The following is a 13,557-nucleotide window of genomic DNA, read 5'->3' as shown; positions in this document are numbered from 1 at the left end:
TTGCAGTAAGTACTGGGAGATGAAGAAGCTTGCACAGGATAGAGTAGCATGGAGAGTTGCAGCAAACCAGTCTCAGGACTGAAGACCACAACAACAACAACAACAACAACAACCTTCCACCACCGTCTGTCTACCTTAAGCACTAATGAACTTGAGCATTGAAGTGTTGTTGAGGTTTCAGTTTATTCCCAGCTGTTATCGAGCAAAAACTGTAGCATTATTATTAGCACACGCGGTGTTAGTGACACACCTTACAAGCAACGTTATGTCGAGTAGACGTAAGTGCATGCCCAGTCATCCGAACTTAGGGTCTGTACTACAATCGTAGCTAAATGACGCAAGTGAGACTTCTGCTTGGAGGAGGTATGTGAACACAATTGAGTCTGAGATTTCAGGCGATGAAACGGAAGATATTACAGTAAGCAAGGTTTATAATGAAAAAAAGGGAGTTGAAGTGGTTTTGCGAACCTTTTATCACAGAACGACGAATATAAACGGTCAAGCACCTACACTAGGAAATTCATCTTTACAGATCATCGCTGCTATGTGTCATCGGTGACAAATACTTGAAATATTATAAATATGCAAAAAACTTAAATCATCATATATCCATCATTTAATGGTTCAGTTGCATCAGTTAATCCCTAAATATGCAATCAGTTACGTATGTTTTAACTAATCCACTTCGTCCAAAGGTTTCAATCAATGTGAGTGATATTCTTTTACTTTTTTTAAAAAAATTAGAACAAGTGGTATAAAACGTACATACAGAAACTTTTATCAACATATAGTGCTTTGTTAGTTCTTAGCAGTCACTAAACAGTATTGTTAAAGTCAGTATATCAGACTTCAGAATTCTATAAATCAGAGGAAAACATAAACAAATGCTATATGGCTGACTTCATCTCACAAGCTACGTCTCAATATAAGTACTTCACAAGTTAAGTGTTAAAGGCGTTTTCCTTTTCTTGCCGCAGTCATGTGGACTGCTCTTCATCTATTAACGGCATTCTTTCACTTAATATCAGAATTAAGCATCCATGTGGTACCAGGTATGCGCTATTTGATCCCCGAGTACCACATTTCTTTGAAGTTAAGGTCCTCAGTTCATAACAGTAAACGTGACACTTCATGTACAGACAGTGGCAGTGAAAACCTGTACATCAAATGTGATTCTGTGTTTTAGTAATTTATGTGAATGTAACGTAACAATACGGTCTGGCTCTTAAAATGCATTAAGGGAACTAGGCCGTTGGTCATGTGTTCGGTAGGGTGGATGGTGCGAGGTGCTAGCGGTGCCAGTTTCAGTTCAGATACACCGAACATTCTCGGAGGTGAACACCCAGAAGGACAGAACATTGGTACAGGTGCGTCTCCGTGAGCAACAAGGATACTTAAAGTTCCCATTCACAGAAAAGAGATAATTTGACTGATTTAGTAGTAATCAAACAGTAGCGTTTAGAAGAGAGAAATACGTACTAGCTTGTAGCAGAGATGAGTCTGAATTAGTCAAGAAAAAATTTAATGTAAGAAAATATTAACAAGTAATAGCAAAGATACACACAGTGGTTCTGTGACAGTCCCCTACTTTAGAAGATATTATAGTTTAAATTATTCCACATAGTTGAATCAGACAAATACTAATGAATTTGGGACCAAACGGGTAGTTCCGAGATTGTGGAGTAGGAGATGTGCTGGGACAAGAAATGTTAAGCAGTACTTATAAATTATTTATACTACTAGATACTCAAAGGCTGGTAATTTTAAATCACAATCACTGACATTTTTGGACTTGCAAAACCATGATAGTATAAATTTACATTTAGGCAAGATCTTGCAATTAAACCAAATATCAAAAATTGAAAATGAATTCATCATAGATTAAAATACAACTTTAGAATTTTCAAAGATCTCATCAGTTTTAAAATTTCTCTAGGTAAACTTCAAAGTAAATTTTTAGAGAACCAATATTCACAATTATCAACAACTTAAATCACTTGAAAGATGATGATAAATAACGAACATAAGAAAGCCACCTCAGCTTGCACAGAGGATTAGCCGTAGGTTGGGCTGTTGGCTGGTACGAACTGCACATGCCGTCTATGTGTTTGTTAGTTCGGCCTTAAATCAATACAATTTCCGCACATAGTAATAACAGCTCCTACAACACAACAGCTGTAGTGTGATTTATAGCGTGCGAAGCTGAATATCAAATCTTACGTGACGTCGTTGTGCTCAAGTCCCACAGATTACGTCGTTGAGTGTAGGCAAGGTCTTGTCAGTCCAACTTGTAGTATTATGAGAGTGAGTTACACTGGACGATGTTGCTTTTCACCTACTAACTGCAGTGCTGTTAGAGCCTGTTTATACAGTATATTTCCTACGAGTTAGTGGTATCTATAGAGTGGCGCAGTGCACGGTGGCTTCAATGGCTAGCAAACACCAACTGCTTTCCTGAAAATACGATGCACTTGTGGAACTGAGCCAAGCTAACACGCGCCGCTTTCTGGCAGTGAGACACTACGTACTCAGCCTGACAAGAACCAACCGGCACGTATAGCCGCCTGCCCACAAAGGACATAACACACAACTCGAAGCCCACGAGAAAGGCAGACGGTTGCGCGTACGTGACAGTACGTGACACTTCAGGTCTTCAGAGTGCCGTCTCCGGCGGGGTTGGAGTAACTGTTTTAGACGAGTTTAATAACTCTTGACTGCCTGTTTAAATTCTTGCAAGTTGTCGACAGCACACGACGAAATTAAGACATTTGGCAGATATCTGTTCAATTAAATTTTGATTTCCCATGGGTCCTGCAAGGAGCCGAGCGTTCGTGAAATGTAGAGGACAAGCTGCCTAAAATGACGACGCAAGTTCGTTGCAGGGCCCTTATACCTCGTTGGCCCCGACACAACGACTCTGTGTACGCCTAAATGCACTGTGGGTCTCTCTGGCGCTCCCTCCCTCCCTCCCACCTCCCCTCCCCCCCCCCTCTCTCTGTGGTGTCACCGCCAGACACCACACTTGCTAGGTGGTAGCTTAAATCGGCCGCGGTCCATTTAGTACATGTCGGACCCGCGTGTCGCCACTGTGTAATCGCAGACCTAGCGCCACCACAAGGCAGGTCTAGTGATACGAACAAGCACTCGTCCCAGTTGTACGAGGAGATTGCTAGCGACCATACGGACGAAGCCTTCCTCTCATTTGCCGAGAGCCAGTTAGAATAGCCTTCTGCTAAGTCCATGGCTACGACCTAGCAAGGCGCCATTAGCCTTACCTACTTTGAGAGTTATAGTATAAATGTCTCAAGAAGAATGCTGTAGTCATCAAATAATAAAGTTAAGTATAAAGCAGCTACGTACTTTTCTTGCTACCATTCAATAGTTATCCTGTTCCAGAATTGACGCCCGTCGGCGTGAGTGTGTACGCGTGCCTTTCTTTCGGCTACCCGTCACTGTGGACTGGCTGCCTTGTCAGTCCACTTCACTCTCTCTCTCTATGTCCCTGCCTTCTTCCTCTGACGTCATTCTAGTGTCACTGTGCGTGCTGTTTTAAGACTAACCGCGCTAGAGCTTCTCCGACATCCGAGCTGCGATTCAAGATTTAACGCCATGCATTGAACCCCTATCAAATCTGGAGCAAGGTCAACGGAGCGACTGCTCAGGTGGACTGAGGAAGATGGAGTGGTAAGCGATCTTGATAAGGGATAGCTGTATTTAAACTTCCTGCCACAAAGTACAATATCAGGATACATGTCACAAGACCAGCTCGTATAAGACACTTAGCTAAAGAACTGTTTTTCCCGTTACAAGTCAGGTTCATATCACACACTACCGCACTCTAGTACTGATCCCTGTTCACACGAAAACAAACAAGACTGTCGGATCCGACACCGCCTTTTGGCAGGAAGGTTGAACTCGTTTCTGCGACGAAACTTAAGGTACATTTATGTTTCTGTTGAAATTGCGAGACTTTTATGTATAGAATTATTATGGCCCGTGTATTAAAACCAGCAGCTCTCGGCTATGCAGAAATCCATGGTATGTGGAATACGTATGTCCCAACGAAGAATCAGTTAAAAATATTTAGTCGTCAAGATAGTCAATAAACAGTGAGTGCCTTTTAGGCTGCGCTAATTTTTTATAAAGACGTTAGTAGCTTGGGTATACATAATTTAATGTATGTAATTACATGTTTTATTGTATTACTCACACTTCTGGTGATCCGGTCATGTAAAAATTTTAGCTTAGCTACAACACTTTGAGTCACCATCCTCTCGTTGCGTGCCTGCTGTTGCCCACAGAGGCCAACTGAGATTTGAGTAGAAGTTCTAAGACTTTTGTCATCCAAACGACGTACGTTTACATCCTCTTGACGAGTTGCCTTACTAATGATGATGGTATACATAGGTCACCTGCACACATAAGTATAATCCTGAAGACAAGATTTATACTGACGACGTAGAAAGAAACCAGTGAGACATTCTTTTCCACAGGAGGTTTGAAAGGTCGGACGGTCAGCAAACGTACTTGTGTAACTCGAAATAACACTCTAGATTGTTGTCTTTACAAATGCAGTTACTTTTCCCAGAATCCTGTCAACAGATGTAACACTTCCTATTGCCGTCCATACCTCCGTTTCTGTGCAATTGTAGCGTGGTCTAGGGAGCGTGTTCGGTCAGAGGGTTAGCTGCTCTCTGTAATAAAAAAAACTGAGTGAATGGATCAACGATGAACTTGAAAGGATGTCATGGGATGTTCGCTCCGAACAAATACAACGAACAATAACGAACCAAACGAGATAAACAAAGAAACGTGTGCTCGATCCGGGTTCGAACAACGCCAATACATAAAATTTTCATAAAAATCGTCAGCAAGGGTGGCGGAAGACTTCCGGCATCAGAAGTCACCCTCATTCAGCCAACGGCCTTATCAAAGAGAGCGGAGAAACGGACAGGGGTTCATGGCATTCTCTTTCCCTTTGGATGGGAATCTGCTCCTAAAGGAGGAAGAAACAGCGATGGTAAACGGCATAAGGATGCAGAAAGCAGTGGAAACCACTGTACTGAAGACACATAATATGTATACATAGCACATGCGGCCTGTAATTCAAAAAGTGTCATGTTGATCTCTCCATTGGCAAAAGATTGATAAGCTACCCTATAGGGATCTCCGGGATGGGAGATGACCATGAGAAAAAGATTGAATAACCAATGAAAGCATAACGTTCCACAAGTCGGGGCGTGGAATCTCAAAAGCTTGAACGCGGTAGGAAAGCTAAAACTTCTGAAAAGGGAAATCCTAAGGCTCAGTATTGATATGGTAGGGGTCAGTGAAGTGGAACCGACAGAAGACAAGAATTTCTGGTCAGATGAGTGTAGGGTAATATTAACAGCAGCAGGGAATTGTATAAAGGGAGTAGGATTTGTTATGAATAGGAAGATAGGGAAGAGAGGGAGCTACTGTGAATACTTCAGTGATAGGATTGTTCTCAACAGAGTCGACAGCAAACCAACACCAACGATTGTCAACGTATACATGCCGATGTCGTAAACTAAACATTACGGGACAGTGCGTGAGGATACTGAAAGTTTACTAGAGAACGTAAAGGGAGATGAAAATTTAATAGTCATGGGGGACTGGAATGCAGCTGTAGGCGAGGGAGTAGAAGAAAGGGTTAAGAGAGAATATGGGCTTGGTAGTAGGACTGAGAGAAGAGAAAGTCTAATAAATACAGAATATGGAGTGATAGCAAATCGAAGAAAGACGAAAGTAATAAGAAGTAGCAGAAACGTAGAAGCGAGAAATTTAACGTCAGGATTGAAGGCCACGAAGTAGATGAAGTTAATGAATTCTGCTACCTACGCAGCAAAGTGAAGTGTGATGAGCGGAGGAAAGAGGACATAAAAGGCAAACTCGCACTGGCAAAAAGGGCGTTGCTGACCAAGAATAGTCTGCTAGTATGAAAAAAGGGCCTTAATTTGACGAAAAAATTTCTGAGAATGTACATTTGGAGCACAGCATTGTACGGTAGTGTAATACTGTGAGAAAACCAGAAAAGAAGATCGAAGCATCTGAGATGTGGTGCTACAGAAGAATGTTGAAAATTCGGTTCTCTGGTAGGTTAAGGAAATGAGGAGGTTCTCCACATTATGTACGAGGAAAGAAATGTATGGAAAATCCTGACAAGGAAAAGGAACATGCTGGTTGGATATCTGTTACGGCATCAGGGAATTACTTCCTTGGGAGCCACAATGGGTAAAAACTGTAGAGGATGACAGGAATTGGAATACATCCAGCAAATAACTGAGGATGTAGACCGGAAGTGCTACTCTGGGATGAGGAGGTTGGCACAAGAGACAAATTTAAGGAGGGCGGTATCAGACATGTCAGAGGACTGATGACAGAGATAAATAAACTAGCTGTGGTTGTCTCATTTCACACAAATAGTGATACGCTCAAGATGCTGACTACTAACCTTGCGACTGGATGCGTCAGGTTGTTTCTGTTTGTTAATGGGCATTGTTGTTGTTGTTGTGGTCTTCAGTCCTGAGACTGGTTTGATGCAGCTCTCCATGCTACTCTATCCTGTGCAAGCCTCTTCATCTCCCAGTACCTACTGCAACCTACATCCTTCTGAATCTGCTTAGTGTATTTATCTCTTGGTCTCCCTCTACGATTTTTACCCTCCACGCTGCCCTCCAATACTAAATTGGTGATCCCTTGATGCCTCAGAACATGTCCTACCAACCGATCCCTTCTTCTGGTCAAGTTGTGCCACAAACTTCTCTTCTCCCCAATCCTATTCAATACCTCCTCATTAGTTAGGTGATCTACCCATCTAATCTTCAGCATTCTTCTGTAGCACCACATTTCGAAAGCTTCTATTCTCTTCTTGTCCAAACTATTTATCGTCCATGTTTCACTTCCATACATGGCTACACTCCATACAAATACTTTCAGAAATGACTTCCTGACACTTAAATCTATACTCGATGTTAACAAATTTCTCTTCTTCAGAAACGCTTTCCTTGCCATTGCCAGTCTACATTTTATATCCTCTCTACTTCGACCATCATCAGTTATTTTGCTCCCCAAATAGCAAAACTCCTTTACTACTTTAAGTGTCTCATTTCCTAATCTAATTCCCTCAGCATCACCCGACTTAATTCGACTACATTCCATTATCCTGGTTTTGCTTTTGTTGATGTTCATCTTATATCCTCCTTTCAAGACACTGTCCATTCCATTCAACTGCTCTTCCAAGTCCTTTGCTGTCTCTGACAGAATTACAATGTCATCGGCGAACCTCAAAGTTTTTATTTCTTCTCCATGGATTTTAATACCTACTCCGAATTTTTCTTTTGTTTCCTTTACTGCTTGGTCAATATACAGATTGAATAACATCGGGGAGAGGCTACAACCTTGTCTTACTCCCTTCCCAACCACTGCTTCCCTTTCATGTCCCTCGACTCTTATAACTGCCATCTGGTTTCTGTACAAATTGTAAATAGCCTTTCGCTCCCTGTATTTTACCCCTGCCAGCTTTAGAATTTGACAGAGAGTATTCCAGTCTACATTGTCAAACGCTTTCTCTAAGTCTACAATTGCTAGAAACGTAGGTTCGCCTTTCCTTAATCATTCTTCTAAGATAAGTCGTAAGGTCAGTATTGCCTAACGTGTTCCAGTGTTTCTACGGAATCCAAACTGATCTTCCCCGAGGTCGGCTTCTACTAGTTTTTCCATTCGTCTGTAAAGAATTCGTGTTAGTATTTTGCAGCTGTGGCTTATTAAACTGATTGTTCGGTAATTTTCACATCTGTCAACACCTGCTTTCTTTGGGATTGGAATTATTATATTCTTCTTGAAGTCTGAGGGTATTTCGCCTGTTTCATACATCTTGCTCACCAGATGGTAGAGTTTTGTCAGGACTGGCTCTCCCAAGGCCGTCAGTAGTTCCAATGGAATGTTGTCTACTCCCGGGGCCTTGTTTCGACTCAGGTCTTTCAGTGCTCTGTCAAACTCTTCACGCAGTATCATATCTCCCATTTCATCTTCATCTACATCCTCTTCCATTTCCATAATATTGTCCTCAAGTACATCGCCCTTGTATAGACCCTCTATATACTCCTTCCACCTTTCTGCTTTCCCTTCTTTGCTTAGAACTGGGTTTCCATCTGAGCTCTTGATATTCATACAAGTGGTTCTCTTATCTCCAAAGCTCTCTTTAATTTTCCTGTAGGCAGTATCTATCTTACCCCTAGTGAGATAAGCCTCTACATCCTTACATTTGTCCTCTAGCCATCCCTGCTTAGCCATTTTGCACTTCCTGTCGATATCATTTTTGAGACGTTTGTATTCCTTTTTGCCTGCTTCATTTACTGCATTTTTATATTTTCTCCTTTCATCAATTAAATTCAGTATTTCCTCCGTTACCCAAGGATTTCTACTAGCCCTCGTCCTTTTACCTATTCGATCCTCTGCTGCCTTCACTATTTCATCCCTCAAAGCTACCCATTCTTCTTCTACTGTATTTCTTTCCCCCATTCCTGTCAATTGTTCCCTTATGCTCTCCCTGAAACTCTGTACAACCTCTGGTTCTGTCAGTTTATCCAGGTCCCATCTCCTTAAATTCCCACCTTTTTGCAGTTTCTTCAGTTTTAATCTACAGGTCATAACCAATAGATTGTGGTCAGAGTCCACATCTGCGCCAGGAAATGTCTTACAATTTAAAACCTGGTTCCTAAATCTCTGTCTTACCATTATATAATCTATCTGATACCTTTTAGTATCTCCAGGGTTCTTCCATGTATAAAACCTTCTTTCATGGTTCTTAAACCAAGTGTTAGCTATGATTATGTTGTGCTCTGTGCAAAATTCTACCAGGCGGCTTCCTCTTTCATTTCTTAGCCCCAATCCATATTCACCTACTACGATTCCTTCTCTCCCTTTTCCTACACTCGAATTACAGTCACCCATGACTATTAAATTTTCATCTCCCTTCACTATCTGAATAATTTCTTTTATTTCATCATACATTTCCTCAATTTCTTCGTCATCTGCAGAGCTAGTTGGCATATAAACTTGTACTACTGTAGTAGGTGTGGGCTTCGTATCTACCTTGGCCACAATAATGCGTTCACTATGCTGTTTGTAGTAGCTTACCCGCATTCCTATTTTCCTATTCATTATTAAACCTACTCCTGCATTCCCCCTATTTGATTTGGTGTTTATAACCCTGTAGTCACCTTACCAGAAGTCTTGTTCCTCCTGTTACCGAACTTCACTAGTTCCCACTATATCTAACTTCAACCTCTCCATTTCCCTTTTTAAATTTTCTAACCTACCTGCCCGATTAAGGGATCTGACATTCCACACTCCGATCTGTAGAACGCCAGTTTTCTTTCTCCAGATAACGACATCCTCTTGAGTAGTCCCCGCCCGGAGATTCGAATGGGGGACTATTTTACCTCCGGAATATTTTACCCAAGAGGACGCCATCTTCATTTAATCATACAGTAAAGCTGCATGCCCTCGGGAAAAATTACGGCTGTAGTTTCCCCTTGCTTTCAGCCGTTCGCAGTACCAGCACAGCAAGGCCGTTTTGGTTATTGTTACAAGGCCAGATCAGTCAATCATCCAGACTGTTGCCCTTGCAACTACTGAAAAGGCTGCTGCCCCTCTTCAGGAACCATTATGCTGCGTTTATCGAGATTTAATGGCAGCTGCAGTTCATTACACCGAGTTGATATTTCTGAATTTTCTTACGATCGTCCAATTTTAATGCAGAGAACAGTTTTGTAGCACTGCTGATCCTATCTGAGAAAAAGTCTTTATAGATTCACCAAGTTAGAGACTGTACTACAATCAACTGGCCATCCAGTATAACACCAGCAACACCCACGAACTAAACGCCCATCTAAGAAACAACTTCCAAAGTCTGTTTACTTCACAAATACGTTAATGTGTTGCAGTATCTGTCATCAAGCAATTAAAACTTCAGTAGCTGAAAATGCGGAAGATTAATTATGTTGGTTTTGTTAATTACGTATTATTCATCTTTACTCTTATGAAAAGGTCTAAACCGTAGCTGGTAAACCAAAAACGTGACAAATTGTTATAATGTCGCCGCAGGCTGCCACAATACGTTGTTTCATATCCTCTGGGGTTGTAGGCACATCTCGGTACACATTCTCCTTTAACGTACCCCACAGAAAGAAGTCCAGAGGTGTAAGATCAGGAGAACGGGCTAGCCCCAGAGGATATGAAACTATGTATTGTGGCAGCCTGCGGCGACATTACACCACATGTACTGCGGCGTGTACGACATTCGTTACGTCAGAGATTGCAATTGTGTGCAGCTAATGATGGCCACCACATTGAACATCTATTGGCCTGACGTGTCGGGACACACTCTGTTCCACTCCGTAATTGAAAACGGAAACCACGTGTGTACGTATACCTCACCCCTCATGGTAATGTACATGTGCGTCAGTGAAAAAGACCAATAAAAAGGTGTTAGCATGTGGACGTAATGTGCTGTTCCAGTATCTTCTGTACCTAAGGTCCATCACCGTTCCCTTTGGATCCCTACGTAATTCGGTGCTCTCCGATACACACGATCGAACAGCGTAGGAGTGGTACTCAAGCGTCAACTTTAGGTTACAATATCTCCGTATGTAATTAACATTTTACGATGCAACAAACGGCACTGATTACGTATTTGTTTATATGTTCAGATGTGCTAACAAAACTAAAGGGGTTCCATTTAAAAAAACGCAGGTTTGTGTTAAAAAACGTACTTCCGTGCATTTTTTATGGTTTGTATTAACCAATTACATTAGCCCCTCTCCTCACGTTCGGTGTGTGGAATCGATTCGTCAGTATTTGATGTGGTTTACGAAATATATCCAGCGGTAACGTTAGGTGACTCACCCTGTATATTTTGGATAATTAGAGTAACGTCAGTCACACTAGTTCAAGACATGCACTGATAAGCCAGAACATTACGACTACCTACCTAATAGCCAGTATGTCCATCTGCGGCACGGACAGCAGCAGCGACGCATCGTGGTACGGAAGCGATAAGGCCTTGCTACGTCGCTGAAGGAAGTTAGCACCGCATCTGCACACACAGATCACCTAATTACCGTAAATTCCGGGAAGGGGGCGATGAGTTCTAACGCCACGTTCAATCACATACCACATGAGTTGTATCGGGTTCAGATCTGGCTAGCTGGCGGGCCTGCACATCAATTGGAACTCCCCACTGTGTTCCTCCAACCACACCCTCACACTCATGGCCTTGTGACGTGGAACATTATCTTGCTGAAAATGCCATTGTCATCGGGAAACACGATCGTAATGAAGGGGTGTACGTGGTCTGCAGCCAGTTTAGGATACTCCTTGGTCGTCATGGCGCCTTGCACGAGCTCCAGTGGACCCACGTGAACCCAGGGCATAATCGAGCCGCCGCCAGATTGTCTCTGTCCAGCAGTATAGGTTCAAGGAACTGTTTCCCTGGAAGAGAACGGATCGGCCCCTCCCTTCGGCACGAAGGTACCGGGATTCATCATCAACGCTCTAAGTCAACATCCAGTGCCCATTTGTCATAGTAGCCGATGTACTAAGGTTAACATTGTTGCATGCATGAGTCGTCGACTGCGGAGGCCCATTAGATGGTTCAAATGGCTCTGAGCACTATGGGACTTAACATCTGAGGTCATCAGTCTCTGCCTCGTGATGACTGGGTGTTGTGTGATGTCCTTATGTTAGTTAGGTTTAAGTAGTTCTAAGTTCTAGGGGACTGATGACCATAGATGTTAAGCCCCATAGTGCTCAGAGCCATTTCATCAGTCTCCTAGAACTTAGAACTACTTAAACCTAACCAACCTAAGAACATCACACACATCCATGACCGAGGCAGGATGGAGCGCCTAGAACTGCTCGACACCACGGCCGGCGGAGGCCCATCGCTAGGAGTGTTCGGTGCACTTTGTGTTCAGACACTCATGTACTCTGTCCATCATTAAAGTTTGATGTTTGTACCGCCTCAGGTCGCTGCTGTCCTGTTTTACCAGTCTGCCCAGCCAAGACGCCGGACATCTTTAATGAGGGGTGACTACCCAGACACACGACGTGTGGGCGTGATTTTACCTTGATTTTGCCACGTGTTGAACACACTCACCACAGCAGTCCTCGAACACCCGTACAGTTTCCGAAATGCTCGTGCCGGCCTCTGCGCCATCAAATCTGCCCTCGGTCAAGCCCATAGATTGCGCGCCTTCGTCATTCTACGCATTCATCGCCAGGAGACGTTGCTATCGCCCGGGACGGTTTTATATAGACAGTAGGTCTGCGGCCGTAATGTTCCAGCTGATCAGTGTGTAAGCATAGTCTAACTGTAATACTTGATTTATTGTGTTGAACCTATAAGGTCTACTGATGAGTAGACTATGGCAGCAATTTAATTTTTAAGTTTGATCAATAACGGCATGAAATACTGAAAGTAAATTTTTGTCGCCCCTGTAAGCCTTTAGATAACAAAACCTGCAACTGGGAATGGACGACCGTTTAGATTGTATACATTCAGGGCTCAATTAATACAGCATTTATCGAGCCATACGCATATCTGCAACGATTCAAATGGTTCAAATGGCTCTGAGCACTATGGGACTCAACTGCTGAGGTCATTAGTCCCCTAGAACTTAGAACTAGTTAAACCTAACTAATCTAAGGACATCACACACATCCATGCCCGAGGCAGGATTCGAATCTGCGACCGTAGTAGTCGCGCGGTTCCGGACTGAGCGCCTAGAACCGCTAGACCACCGCGGCCGGCATCTGCAACGATGATGGGATACCGTAATGAACGCTTTTCGTGAATCTACGAATGCAGAGTGAGTCTGAGACTTGGCAGCCATTGCACAAGCGACGGCGGCTGAGTGAGGGCCGCCTTCCACTAGTCACTGCTCGCTCAGCTTTGTCACTAGGCGAACAAGTTTGTGACCACTGGCAACTACTGCCACGCTATTCAAAGTGTATTCACCTTCTCTCTTTTTCACGACTGCCGATTGAAACTCAGGCAGACTGGCCACGTGCCTGCACTCCTTTAGCACGCGGCATAGTCAATAAAGTTTTCATTGCCGGCCGAAGTGGCCGTGCGGTTAAAGGCGCTGCAGTCTGGAACCGCAAGACCGCTACGGTCACAGGTTCGAATCCTGCCTCGGGCATGGATGTGTGTGATGTCCTTAGGTTAGTTAGGTTTAACTAGTTCTAAGTTCTAGGGGACTAATGACCTCAGCAGTTGAGTCCCATAGTGCTCAGAGCCATTTGAACCAAAGTTTTCATTGTTACCTCGAAAACCTGAAGTTACGTAATTAAATTTTCGTTTGTTTGCTGGCGCATGTCTGCAATCCTGGCGAACACTGAAATCCTCTGTCGTGGTACCGTTGCCAAAACAGAATGGCACTGCGCATTGCTAAAGTGCATACGCACTGGTGCAGGATTTCAGTGTGTATCAAGGCTGCAAAAATGAACCTGCAGACGAACAAAACTTTA

This window comes from Schistocerca serialis, chromosome 2, assembly GCF_023864345.2.
Source record: "Schistocerca serialis cubense isolate TAMUIC-IGC-003099 chromosome 2, iqSchSeri2.2, whole genome shotgun sequence".
Lineage (NCBI taxonomy): Eukaryota > Metazoa > Arthropoda > Insecta > Orthoptera > Acrididae > Schistocerca > Schistocerca serialis.
Note: the sequence above shows the minus strand (reverse complement) of the source record.